Genomic DNA, 13,294 nt, shown 5'->3' on the forward strand with positions numbered 1-13,294 from the left:
AGCTACCGAAGCACGACTCACGCCCGGCCTCACAGCTTTACTTCTGCCAGTATCTCGTCTCCTACCTTCCAAACTTTACAGAAGCTCTCCTGCGAACCTTGCAGAACTAGCACTCCTGAAAGAAAGGATATTGCGGAAACATGGCTTAGCTACAGCCTGGGGGATGTTTCCAGAATGAGATTTTCACTCTGCAGCGGAGTGTGCGCTGATATGAAACTTCCTGGCTGATTAAAACTGTGTGCCCGACCGAGACTCGAACTCGGGACCTTTGCCTTTCGCGGGCAAGTGCTCTACCATCTGAGCTACCGAAGCACGACTCACGCCCGGCCTCACAGCTTTACTTCTGCCAGTATCTCGTCTCCTACCTTCCAAACTTTACAGAAGCTCTCCTGCGAACCTTACAGAACTAGCACTCCTGAAAGAAAGGATATTGCGGAGACATGGCTTAGCCACAGCCTGGGGGATGTTTCCAGAATGAGATTTTCACTCTGCAGCGGCAGAAGTAAAGCTGGGAACAGCTGTGCTGTTTACTAGTAACGTATGAAAATTTGTGCCGGCGGGGACTAGTATCCACATTTCTCGCTTTACGTGAAATGTCGGAAATTCGGGTTCGAGTCTCAGTCCCGCATAAATTTTCAAATGTTACTAGTAAATCGTACAGCTGTTGTACAATCATATTCGCAATTTGCGAATGCATTTCATAATTTAATGCATCTGGCATCGAACTATACAGACACTGAAAAAAAAATGGACACTGCCCAACTGTCAAAGATTTTCGTTTTACAAATTAATCAGACCGATCACGTTGAACCGTATCGCATCTCCTGCAAATGTGGAAGGGGCGATGAAAAGTTGCCATTTGAGGGCTTTGCTTCAGATTATATGCAACCCAGTGCAACTCCGATGCGGGTGCGTAAGCACCGACATGTAGGCAAGGGCTTAGAGTGGCCTTGGGACAAATACTTATATCTGTATATATCTGCAGTATATCAACACGCGAGAATATTGTAAAAATATTACTGAACATATATAAGCAAAAATGGTTCAAATGGCTCTGAGCACTATGGGACTTAACATCTATGGTCATCAGTCCCGTAGAACTTAGAACTACTTAAACCTAACTAACCTAAGGACATCACACACATCCATACCCGAGGCAGGATTGTAACCTGCGACCGTAGCAGTCGCGCGGTTCCGGACTAAGCGCCTAGAACCGCTAGACCACCGCGGCCGGCGTATATAAGCATGAAGTGGACATATTCATATTGCGGAACTTACTATTTTTCGCGTAGAATGACATGTGTTCTCTAAAAAGATATCTGTTTCCTCGCCCTCAGCATTCCGCGAATAAGAGGGCTTTGCACGCAGCCGTGCAATAATTCGCGCCCAGGCATTAGGCGGCTGCAGTGGGACGGAGCGAATGACAAACAACCGCTGCGCGCGAAAGATTAAAAGCTGTACTTTTATATGGTCATAATTGCGTTCCATAAGAATTATGGTTCAAAATTTCGCGCGTGATAGTTTTCAGAGACTGATATCTTGCAAGTATGTATTTGCCTCCTTAAAATGTGAGGTCAAGTTGTTGACTTTCCATGTTATTGCAAACAGTTGATTTACAGGCGTGTTGCTTCCTTGCTAACACTTATGGAATTCCGAATTGTTCCGACTTGGATGTCCTACTACATTCATCATCAACACGAATTCATACCTATCGACTTCCATGCATCATCTTCATCTTCGCTAAATCCTGCACTTGCGTTCTTCTTCTATATTTCGTTAGTTCTTTTCATACTTGGGCTCATTGCTCGAATTGTAGCAATTGTACTTTTGTACGTCTACTCAAATCAGTTCTGCTTCCATATTCAAGGAATGTCGGGAAGAATAATATCTGTAGGTTGTTAAAAAAGAACTATCCAGTATTTCAGGGGATGATTGTATGCATCAAAACAAAAAAAATTCTTCCTTGGGTGCTACAAAGCATAAATTCCGACATTTGACCACTTGTTCAGAGTAGGTGCTCAACATGATGTCCATTCATCTCAATGCCTGCCTCTGCCCTTCGCACTAAGGACTCACGCACTCTTTTAAATCGCCGTTGTTGGTTCTTAATATGTTAAGATGCACGGAAGACACGATTGTGTAGGTCCTCACATCGTTTATTGGAATGGTATAGATCAATTGCTTCATGGCGTCCCCATAACCAGAAGTCTATGGATTTAGGTCCGGGGACTTCCCCGGCCAAGGTATGGGACCTCCACGGCCAATCCACCGGTTTTCAAATGTCCTCGCCAGGTACCGACGCACAGTGCAGAGAAAGTGTGCTGGTGCGCCATCATGCATGAACCACATGTGTAGTTGTTCTGATATGGCACATCCTCCAGCAAGATAGGCAGTACGTTCTTCAGAAAGCGGCGGTAACGAGGTCCGGTTAATCTCTGTGGTAGCATGTATGGCCCTAGTAATCTATCGCCAAGAACGCGTAGCCATACATTGATTAAGAATCGATCATATGCCTTGTTTCTTGAACCGCATGGCGATTGTCATCGGCCCACAGCGCTGATTATAGAAATTAACAATGCCGTCTCGTGCAATCCCTACCACATCAGTAAACAAAATCTTGGGGACAAATTGTGGTTCTGCACCACATGGCGCAAGAACCATTGGCGGAACTGCACTCTGGCTGGATGGTCTTGTTCCCTAAAAGCCCGGGAGCGCTGACTGTGGTACGGATACAACAATTGTTCATGAAATACCGCCCAGACCAGAGGATGACAAACACTTTGAGCTGCTGCTATTCGTCGCACACTGGTTCAAGGATTATCGTCCGCTGCACCTAGAACACGCTCCTCCATTTCAGGCGTGTGAACTAAACGAGGCCTTGCACTATCTACTTCATTGTGTGCTACGGAACCGGTTTCCCCAAGACGCTGGAACAATCGACTGAACAGCTTAACAGATGGTACCCTGGAAACCAGTGTACAGTTTACGGACCCTTAGATTAACCCATCTGCTAAACCATAATAGTAAATCATGTAGGATTCATTTTATATGAGCAATACATCCTGCTGCAGCAAGAAAAAGAAGGGAACCAGCGGAAAACGTTCCTCTCGGGGCACAAGAAAGGCGAATATGTTTCTCTTTAAAACACTCTGACAGAAAAATTGGCGAACAGCTACCTCATTCCGCCTTCCTCTCTAAAAATTTTGGCGATTTTTTGTGGTGAAAGATAGTAGCAGGGGGACAGCGACGGTGGAAGAGAGAGGACGCAGTGCCGGTGGCAGGGAAAGAGAGAGAGGAGATTGTGATTTAGGGAGGGAGAAGTGGAATCTAAAGAAAAATAGACATGGATGTAGACAACAGCGGTGGCAGCCAAAGAGAGAGGAGATTTTGATGGTCAGTAAGAGAGAGAGACAGTAAAAGAGAAAGATAGATGGATAGAGATAGAAGCAGTGGGACCGAAAGAGAGAGGAGACAGCGGAAATGAAAAATAGAAATGAGTGGAAACCATACGCTGTGGGTCTAGACCCTCCCAGACTGGCGAACTTTAACGTGTAGATTGCTGTAAGTTAGTCCCCCAGAATCCTTGAGTTGCTGAGGTTTGGTGGAGACAGTAACTGGCAGTGACAGTGGGAAAGAAAGACCAAAGGAGGCAGTGTAAGTGAGAGAGGAGACAGTGGCGAGTGGGGTGTACCGTAAATCCGTGGGAGAAAAAAGAGACAGTGGGAAATAGACATGCAGAGAAACTGACTGTGAGAAGGAGATGCTGAGTGTGAAGGCTTCAGTACAAAGAGAGACTGGGTAAAATGATTTCGAATGTTCTGTCTTAAAAGAAGGCGGATATGTTCGCGTGCCAATTTATGGCGAGGAAGACGGATGGTAGAGGCAGCTGGTTTCCCACGTTGCTGTCAGAGTCTTTTAAAGAGGTACATATTCACCTCTTATGTGCTGTGATAGCAGCATTTTTCCCCTGGTACCATAAATATACCTTTACTTGTCATTTCCATCACGAAAATGTGGTCATCGACCTTACATTGAATTCTGCTTTTGTTATCGTTTAATACTGGTGATATTTAACTTTCAGATATGCCTTTACTTCTCCACAACATAATGGCACTTATTTCCCTCAAATCCCAACTATTTTTGTTTAATTTGTTTCCATTTCAAAAAGTTTGTGATCAATGTAACGATATCTTCAGCTACAGTTAGTCACAAAGTATATTCGGGGTCTCGTTACACGTAGTTGGCCACTCTGCTCGGGGAACAGGTCTTCGAGATGTCTGCAGTCTTCAATATTCGTTCTGTGAAGGTGCGGCTTCACTAGTCAGTCGTATGCATTTAGGAAGTGAAACTCGAAGCTCTTAATCAGGAGGCTACTCAGGCTTTTTTTTTCGTTTTCATGTTGTTAGTTGGTTGGTTTGTTGGTTGGGAGATGACACCAAACACCGAGGTCATCGGTCCCATCGGATTAGGGAAGGATGGAGAAGGAAGTCATCTGCGTCCTTTCACTGGAACAATCCCGGCATTCGCCTAACGCGATTTAGGGAAATACGGAAAACGTAAATCAGGGTGGCCGGACGCGGGTTTCAACCGTCATTCCCACGAATGCGAGTCCAGTGTGGTAAGCAATGCGCCACCTCGCTCGGTTTTCATGTTGTACGTATCTTTTGTACGAGAGCAAATTTCTTTCGCACTCTGATAGGACTGGAAATTAAAAAAGTGTATCAGAAAACGTTTGTGTACGGGTACCACGTAAAAGTATTGACTGCGTTTGAAGATAGTCACCATGGTAATAGAGACAATTTTCGAATCGGTGTACCAGGTTTCATTAAATTGTCAGTAAAGGGCAAAAAGAAACTGTAGGTTCCTATTCACTGGGGTGTACAGTATTTAACTCACTTCTTTTTGCGGACTATCAGGTTGTAGTGGCTGATACGCAAGACACCTTACAACAAGCCGTACGGTCCTTACGTATATTGTCAAAAACAATGTAATTTAACAATATTACCGACTACGACTGCAACCAGTGCGGAAGCATACAGGCGTTGAATGTTACGAAGGGGGGTGGCCGAGCGGTTCTAGGCGCTACAGTCTGGAACCGCGCGACCGCTGCGGTCGCAGGCTTGAATCCTGCCTCGAGCATGGATTTGTGTGCTGTCCTTAGGTTAGTTAGGTTTAATTAGTTCTAAGTTCTAAGGGACTGGTGATTTCAGAAGTTAAGTCCCATAGTGCTGAGAGCCATTTGAACCATTTTTTTTGTTACGAAGGCAACATAGAACCATGGGAAACAAACATCAGTTTTCGGTCTGATAAACCGGCAGTGCCCGACCGCATGCTGCTGCGACAACTGAACAGTTGTAGTTCAACGGTCCAGACGGATGACGATGGACTCTCCTCGCTACAGATGAAAACTGACACTAATAAACTTGTACCTTTTCCCCGTGAATGATGAACAGATTGAACGAACGACGTTTCGACTCAAGTGAGAGACTGCAGAGCACCGTGGCCACCGCAACAGAAAGGCTCCTCAGACTGGCGGTAGAGTTCTTGATGAGGAGCCAGGTACACAGGTACGACTACTTTGAAAACGAGTCAATATACAGATGTAGCATTAGTAAATAAACTCTTCTTGATACAAGCGCTTTTTCTGAAAAATTGTTGGCTGTGTCGGCGATTGAAGGACGAATATTCATCGGATTAACAGTCGAAGTTTGTATAAATAGCTATTGTTTCAGTGTTTCTTAGTCAAGTAACACATAGGACAGAATGTTTGATTTACGATTCAAGACAGCGTCGTAATTTGTCACATGACGACATAAATAACTGAGTAGTTTTCCTAACTAACGTGATGTAGATGCCGTAAGTTTTCCTTTGGAAAGACGACGGTCAATTTCCTGCCGCTATGACAGGCTATAATGACAAAAACTTGTATGGATGTTAACTCTGACCTCCCTTCCTTCTAGTCCATAGCTAATTTATTTATTTGTTTAGTTGTCACGTAACTGACTGTTCACACCTTCCAAGATGGAGTTTCCTCAACGATGCAAAGAACTGACACTCGCTGTTAAACGTGCAAAGAAGAGGTGAGGAGTTGTGGTCAGAGTGCAGAAGACAGGCATCAGTCCATATCGCTTCGAGCAATTTCTAACTGTCCAGACGCTGTACAAATTCCTAACTTAAGAAAAGCACCTATAACCAGATATCCCTTAAAAAGTATTCCCTCTGTATTTATTTGCAAACTTCTGTTAGTTTGCGTTCGTGCCGCTTCATTTTCAAGTGTTCGTGTACATATCACAAGTCGTACATCCAGTGCCACAACTGTGACAGCCGAGGAAAATCTAGACTACGAGTTAACTACTGTGAGCAACAAGATGTTGAGGGGGGATCGCTATCGCAAATTTAATAGCGGATAGACGGGTGAAAATTCGGTAACGGGCACGTGGCAGAGCACACAGATTAACATGGCGCAAGGACACGTCTGTAGCACGCTCGAATATGGAACAAGGTCCCCATAATTGATAATATGCAGTATGTCGTTGGCAGGTATGAGTAAGTCTAGAAAACCTCAAGAGGGCAGCGTGAAGGCAAACTAAGGCAGCCTTCTGCGGGGTACATCACGCTGTGTGAAACAGAACTCTGCTATCGTCTCTCACCGATGAACAATGCAGCGAACTGCTTTCCGGCGATTTACACCCATTTGTTCGTCCGCTGCACCCTAAAGTTGACCTGTAGCTTCAGAAAGACAGTCCACCCTTCATCGTTCTTGAATTGTTCCACAATCATTCGAGGAACACTCAGAGAATTTAAGAGTTCCTGACCTGAATCAGCGTGGCTCTCCAATCCTTTCGTTGTCTTGCGGAACCCATACAAAGATTCGCCGCCTCCGGAATCGTGCGAAAGAGGGTGCTACACGCTATTAATGAAATGAGGCCCTTACGATGCAGGCGTTGCAGTTTTGAGGCGTTAATGATGCTGTTAAAAGTAACGCCAACGATACGAAAGCTGTGTCAGTTTCGGCGCCGGGAAAGAATATTTTCTCTATTATACGAAGCACAATCAGTGCAAGGAAGGTATTATTTGTCTACATATACATTTACATTTACACTTACACAATTGCCCTCCAGTTCACGCTTACGGGCAACATCACACTGGTCGCGTGTCACGGCCGCTGGCGGATGTAAGCGGCTGTCACCCGCGGAAAACTCGACAACCGCGCGATGACGCGTTGTTGACATCGGCAAGCTTGCGCGGGAGATAACGCACGTGGCCTCACTTCACGCCAGACTTCTGCCAAGATCACGTTGCGATGCATTTCGACACGGAGAAATCTGTTTTCAAAATGAAAAATCGTCCTGCCTTGTGGAATATGAAGGTGAAAGAATACAGCGACAGAATTTTAAAGCTTAAAATATGGAGACAGATACTAGACATATTTGGAGGAAAAGAATTGTCGCAAGATGAAAAGAAAAAGCTAGGTAAGTTTTTTTTTGCCTTTACTTTTTTAATATCATTACATTCTTTTTTTATGCATGAATTTGAATGTGTTAATCACATGTTAATCAAATAGATCTTGCCTTTCTAGTGGATTTACGTTTACAAAAATGTGTCAGCGCAAGTCTTGTGGTGATTACTGATCAGCTCTCTAAACTATTCGTTTTCAGTATCCTCCAACCCTACTTGTGGCGTATGTAACGGCTGCTCGAAATTCTCAGCCATGTCTTTCGCGTGTAAAGTTACGAAATACACAAAAAGCTGCTACAGTGTTTTTTGCCAGATTTGTGTTAACATTTAGAGGTCGATGTAATATCCACCATTTCAAAGTATGTACGAGTCCTGATAAGCCTAAAATGAAATATTGTGTCGGCCGCTGTGGCCGAGCTGTTGTAGGCGCTTCAGTCCGGAACCGCGCTGCTGCTGCGGTCGCAGGTTCGAATCCTGCCTCGGGCTTGGATGTGTGCGACGTCCTTAGGTTAGTTAGGTTTAAGTAGTTCTAAGTCTAGGGGACTGATGACCTCAGATGTTAAGCCCCATAGTGCTTAGAGCCATTTTGAAATATTCTTTTGTATTTACTTCAATTATTTTCTGCGTAGTGTCGTAAAACATAACTGATAAGCTTAATGCTTCATCACCAACAATTAAACAAGGAATTTTGCCCTGAATACATACTATTTACTCATTGTTTGATATTCCTAAATTCCCATGTGGTAGTTGTTTGTTCAAGAATGAGTTTTAAGAAACTGACGAATCGCTACGTATTCTATATGCTGTCGTGTCTCCAATATGAATTTATAATTGCTATCACAAAGTACCATTAAAATTTGTGAAAAAATGATTGGGACTGTAATAAAGTGACCCCTTGTTGCTTAGTTTTATTACGCGGATGTGTTTCCCGTGTATACCTCCAATAATATGAGAAAAATTTGCCATCGCAACAATAAATGTCGTTGCTTTAGTGATTGCCGCCAGAAGTCTCTTAATCATACCCGTGACAACACACTCCGCTATTTAGTGATAATACGAAACGAGCTGTCCATATTTGAACTTTTTCAGTTTTCGCCGTCAGTAAGGATCCCACACAGTGCAGCAATACCCCAGCTGAGAACGGACAAGCGTACAGTAGGAAGGCTATTTAGTAGAATTGTTTCTACCTCTAAATGCTCTGCCAATAAAGCGCAGTCTTTTGTTCGCCATCCTCACAACATTTTCTATGTGAAGATTCCAGTTTCAGTTTATTGTACGTGTAATCCATAGGTTGTTGGTGAAATTGACAATCTTTAAATTTGTGTGATTTATGGTGTAACCAAAATTTAAGAAATTTTTTTACTATTCATCTGAAGGACCTTACAGTTTTTATTCTTCAGGGTGAATTACCACTCATATCTTGTCTAAATCATTTTACAATTAGTTTTGATCTTCTGATGAGTTCAGTAGGCAGTGAACGACAGCATCATCTGCAAAAAGTCTAAGATGATTGCTCAGATTGTCTCCTAAATCGCTGACACAGGACGTTTAAAAAAAAAGTCACATATTTCTGCAGGAGGTAGTATTGGTCGACACTCGAAGAGAAGTTCCTTTGTACGTCCGAAACCCAATATCTGCTGAGATATGAGCCGAAGATTCGTAATTCACAGCCTACACTCTATTTACACATGAGGCAGATTCAAGCGATGGCATAGTACATTACCACAATACACACGTGTCTGCAGATGCAAATCCTCAATCAATCATGGAGGTGGGGCGTCAGGATCGCTTCAGTATCAATGTACGGCCAGTAGTTATCGGTCAGACTCATAGGGCCATACTCTCTACCAAACAAATTAACCGGTGCTGGTGTATCACCGATTTCTGCACGATGAATTACCTGCGCTCTTGAAAGACGTTACTCTTTCAGAAAGACGACGACTGAGGTTTAGGGCCGGCCGAAGTGGCCGTGCGGTTAAAGGCGCTGCAGTCTGGAACCGCAAGACCGCTACGGTCGCAGGTTCGAATCCTGCCGCGGGCATGGATGTTTGTGATGTCCTTAGGTTAGTTAGGTTTAACTAGTTCTAAGTTCTAGGGGACTAATGACCTCAGCAGTTGAGTCCCATAGTGCTCAGAGCCATTTTTTTTTTTTTTTTTTTTTTTTTTTTTTTTTTTTTTTTTTTTTTTTTTTTTTGAGGTTTAGGCATGACAGCGGTACCCCATTTTCTACGGATCGAGCGACCGTACGTCACCGCAACGTTTAATGGGCGATGGATTGGCTAAGGAGATCCGATAGCATGGTCTCTCCGTTCACTGGACCTGAATCGGTTGAATTTCTGGCTACATGGATATTTAACAGCATTAGTGTGTAAGCAACCCATCGATAGTGAGCACACGTCACAGGAGCATATGACGAATGCATGTGACGCAGTCCGAGCAGAGCCAGGTGTATTTGAAAGAGTGCGCGACCCACTACGAAGAAAATCTGAAGGATTTGTCAGGATCCATGCAAACCACATACAGCACTGCCACTACGTAGCATACATGTGGGAATAAGAGGACTGATTGCCTCATATCTCAACAGGTATTGGCTGCCGCACATGTGATTACAGGAACTTTTATTCAAGTTTTGACCAATAATATCTCATGTACGAACAAGTGACACTTCCTTTTAAACACGCTGTATAGACGCAGAGCAGCAGAGGGCCTGTAGCACTTCCTTGTGGAATCCCAAATACCACTTCGGTTATACTAGATGACTTCCAGTGAGTTGTCTCGAACTGTGATCTTTCTGACAGGAAACCGAGACTCCAGCCGCACAGCTGAGACCATACTCGCTTGGCACGCAGTTCGATTCACCAGTTGAAGAGAAGTGACAGGTGAATGCTTTATCCATCTGTGCTCGTTATATTGAGGATCAGTTATTAGATTTGTTTTCTGTCCGGCATCACAGGTAGGAGCTACACGTCGAAGAGTTTCGCCTCTGCTGCAATGCTTGGAGAGGTCTGGCGGACGTTGCCCCGCGCGGTCCCTCCACCTTGTGATAGCACGTCCCGTGTCCTGGCTCTTACTGGCTGCCGCAGACAATACCGACCCAGGGCACCGTAACTAATCCCTGATTGGGGGCCGCGGTTCGCCACACCACGTTTCCTGCAATACTTCGTACTTTCGGCTGTTTTGTTGCCGCGGCGACATCTTCGTCCAGGCACGATGCTACTATTGGCTTCAGATTCTCTCTTCGGTTTTTGAGGTTTCCGCTTTCTCACTGGCTTAGTTTATTAGATTTGGCTGAAGCCCTCTCAGAACAGTTACCTCACAATCCACGTAGCCGCTGTGGATACAAATGAGTCTCACATTCAAAGATTCCAATTGGAAAACAAGTGATGGGTAGAAAAAATGGGAGCATTAAAAATTTAATACGATGATTAAAATAATGTGACCAAGGTATACAAATACAGAAATCACATTTAAACAAATTATCTGTATAAAAATAATGATCAAAGTCATTGCGATAAAGATTTCAAAATAAAGAATTTCAGCCGGCCAGAGTGGCCGCGCGGTTCTAGGCGCTACAGTCTGGAGCCGAGCGACCGCTCCGGTCGCAGGTTCGAATCCTGCCTCGGGCATGGATGTGTGTGATGTCCTTAGGTTAGTTAGGTTTAATTAGTTCTAAGTTCTAGGCGACTGATGACCTCAGAAGTTAAGTCGCATAGTGCTCAGAGCCATTTGAACCATTTGAACCAAAGAATTTCAAAGCGCTTGATGATGTTTGAATCCACAACGTCTTGCATATGGTGCTTGTACCTTTAAGCTGTGCGAAAATCTGTATGATATTTCTTTTTTAAAGCTGCAGACCATCACGACAAATTCCGGAATTTTTTCATCGATTACTTGCAAACGAGGGCGCACCACGCTGAATGAAAGCAGTGTGTGATACCTGGAATCTTAACCTACAATACCATATTTCGTTGACCATAATATTTAAACTATTGAATGACGAAATAATCTATATATATGTTGACTGTGCAATGGTGTCAGAAATGTAACTGTCGTTAAAAGATGTACCTTTTCTTTGTAGTAATCGCCATGAAAAGATTTCAAACATAAATTCTTATCGTTCTGTGGACAAATTAAAGCAGATGAAGTTTTAAACGAATGAAAGGATTACAAATAAACCAAAAATTCTAGCAAAGTTAGGAACAGAAATAATTAATGCAATTACATGGACGAAAACATGGGATGATAGAACGGAATAAATTAGATTGATGTTAATACATAGAAACCACATGTACAAAGATTCCGAGTGAAAAAAGTATTATAGGAAGAAAAAATGAGAGCAATTGAAAAAGTTAGTACGAGGATTAAAAAGAAGTGACTAAGGAATAGAAATAAAAAGCATTTAAACCAATTAGTTCAATAAAAATAATGATCAAAGTCATTTCGATGAAGATTTAAAAATAAAAAAGTTAAGTACCTAATGAGATTTGAACCCACAATCTTCAGTATATGAGGCCTGTACTACAACTATTATGGTACGCAGCTAGCGTATGTGACATTCCTTTTTTAAAGCTGTACAACATCACGCGAAATTCCGAATTATTTTTCGTCTATTCCTCGCAAACGGGGACACACCAGGTTGAATAGCTGCAGGGTGTGATACCTGGAATCTTCAGCTACATCACCGTATAGATGGTTTCAAACAGATGATCCCACCGCTGGGTACCTCTCCTTGTTAGTAGTATCCTTTTCCAATATAGATCTGTTTTTATTACTTGTAAAGCTTTTACCTATTATTATTATTGCGAATTCCTAACACCTTTCTCCAGAATCCAAACAAATGAGGGGCCTTGTGTTGACTGGAACGTAGTCGACAGCTTACACCGTCGTATACTGGATCAGAAATACCCCTGAAATCTCCTTCGGATTTAAATCACCTGGAATTGAGAGGGCTGTGGCTGTGCCTGACCCTAAGGATGTGACAGCGAAAGATGAAGTCGACAAGATTCGCAGATTCACGTTCCTGACCTGTTGACATCACAGTGAAGGTCCTTGCATAAAAACTGAAACCTTGATGAATAAGTATTGGCTTCAAAGTATTCATTGGCATGGTATTACGTTGGTGCATAAGTTCATAACGTTTTTCCACACAAGTGGCTTGTGGTGAAATTGCGTGCTTACGGAATATCGTCTCAGTTACGGGACTGGATTCGTGATTTCCTGTCAGAGAGCTCACAGGTCTTAGTAACTGAAAGTCATCGAGTACAACAGAAGTGGTTTCTGGCGCTTTACAAGGTAATGTTATAGGCCCTATGCTGTTCCTTATCTACATAAACGATTTAAGAGACAATCTGAGCAGCCGTCTTAGGTTGTTTGCGGGATGATGCTATCGTTTATCGTCCAGTAAAGTCATCAGAAGATCAAAACAAATTACAAAGCAATTCAGAAAAGATACCTGTACGGTGCGAAAATTGCTAATTGACCCTAAATAATGAAAAGTGTGAGGTCATCCACATGAGTGCTAAAAGGAATCCTTTAAACGTCGGTTACGCGATAAATCAATCAAATCTACAAGCCATAAATTGAATCAAATACTTAGGAATTACAATTACGAGAATCTTAAATTAGAAAGATCATATAGAAAAGGTGTGGCGGAGGCAATCCAAAGACTGCAATTTATTGGCAGAACATTTTGGAGATGCAACAGATCTACTAAAGAGACTACCTACACTACGCTTCTTCGTCCTCTTTTGGAGTACTGCTGCGCGGTGCGGGTTCCTTACCAGATAGGATTAACAGAGTACACCGAGAAAGTTCAACGAAGAGCAGCACGTTTTGT

General features: G+C 43.2%; 1 protein-coding gene across 1 annotated transcript in view; it reads left to right on the plus strand.

Annotated features, from left to right (window-relative positions):
• Positions 1-7,290: 7,290 nt before the first annotated feature.
• Positions 7,291-13,294, plus strand: part of LOC126195163 (autophagy-related protein 16-1-like) — a 651,919-nt gene continuing 645,915 nt past the window's right edge. Inside the window, exon 1 of the mRNA XM_049933673.1 lies at positions 7,291-7,472. The gene's annotated coding sequence lies outside the window, so the exon portion shown is untranslated. The remainder of the gene's footprint in view (positions 7,473-13,294) is intronic.

The sequence above is a fragment of the Schistocerca nitens genome, chromosome 7, assembly GCF_023898315.1.
Source record: "Schistocerca nitens isolate TAMUIC-IGC-003100 chromosome 7, iqSchNite1.1, whole genome shotgun sequence".
Taxonomy (NCBI): Eukaryota; Metazoa; Arthropoda; class Insecta; order Orthoptera; family Acrididae; genus Schistocerca; species Schistocerca nitens.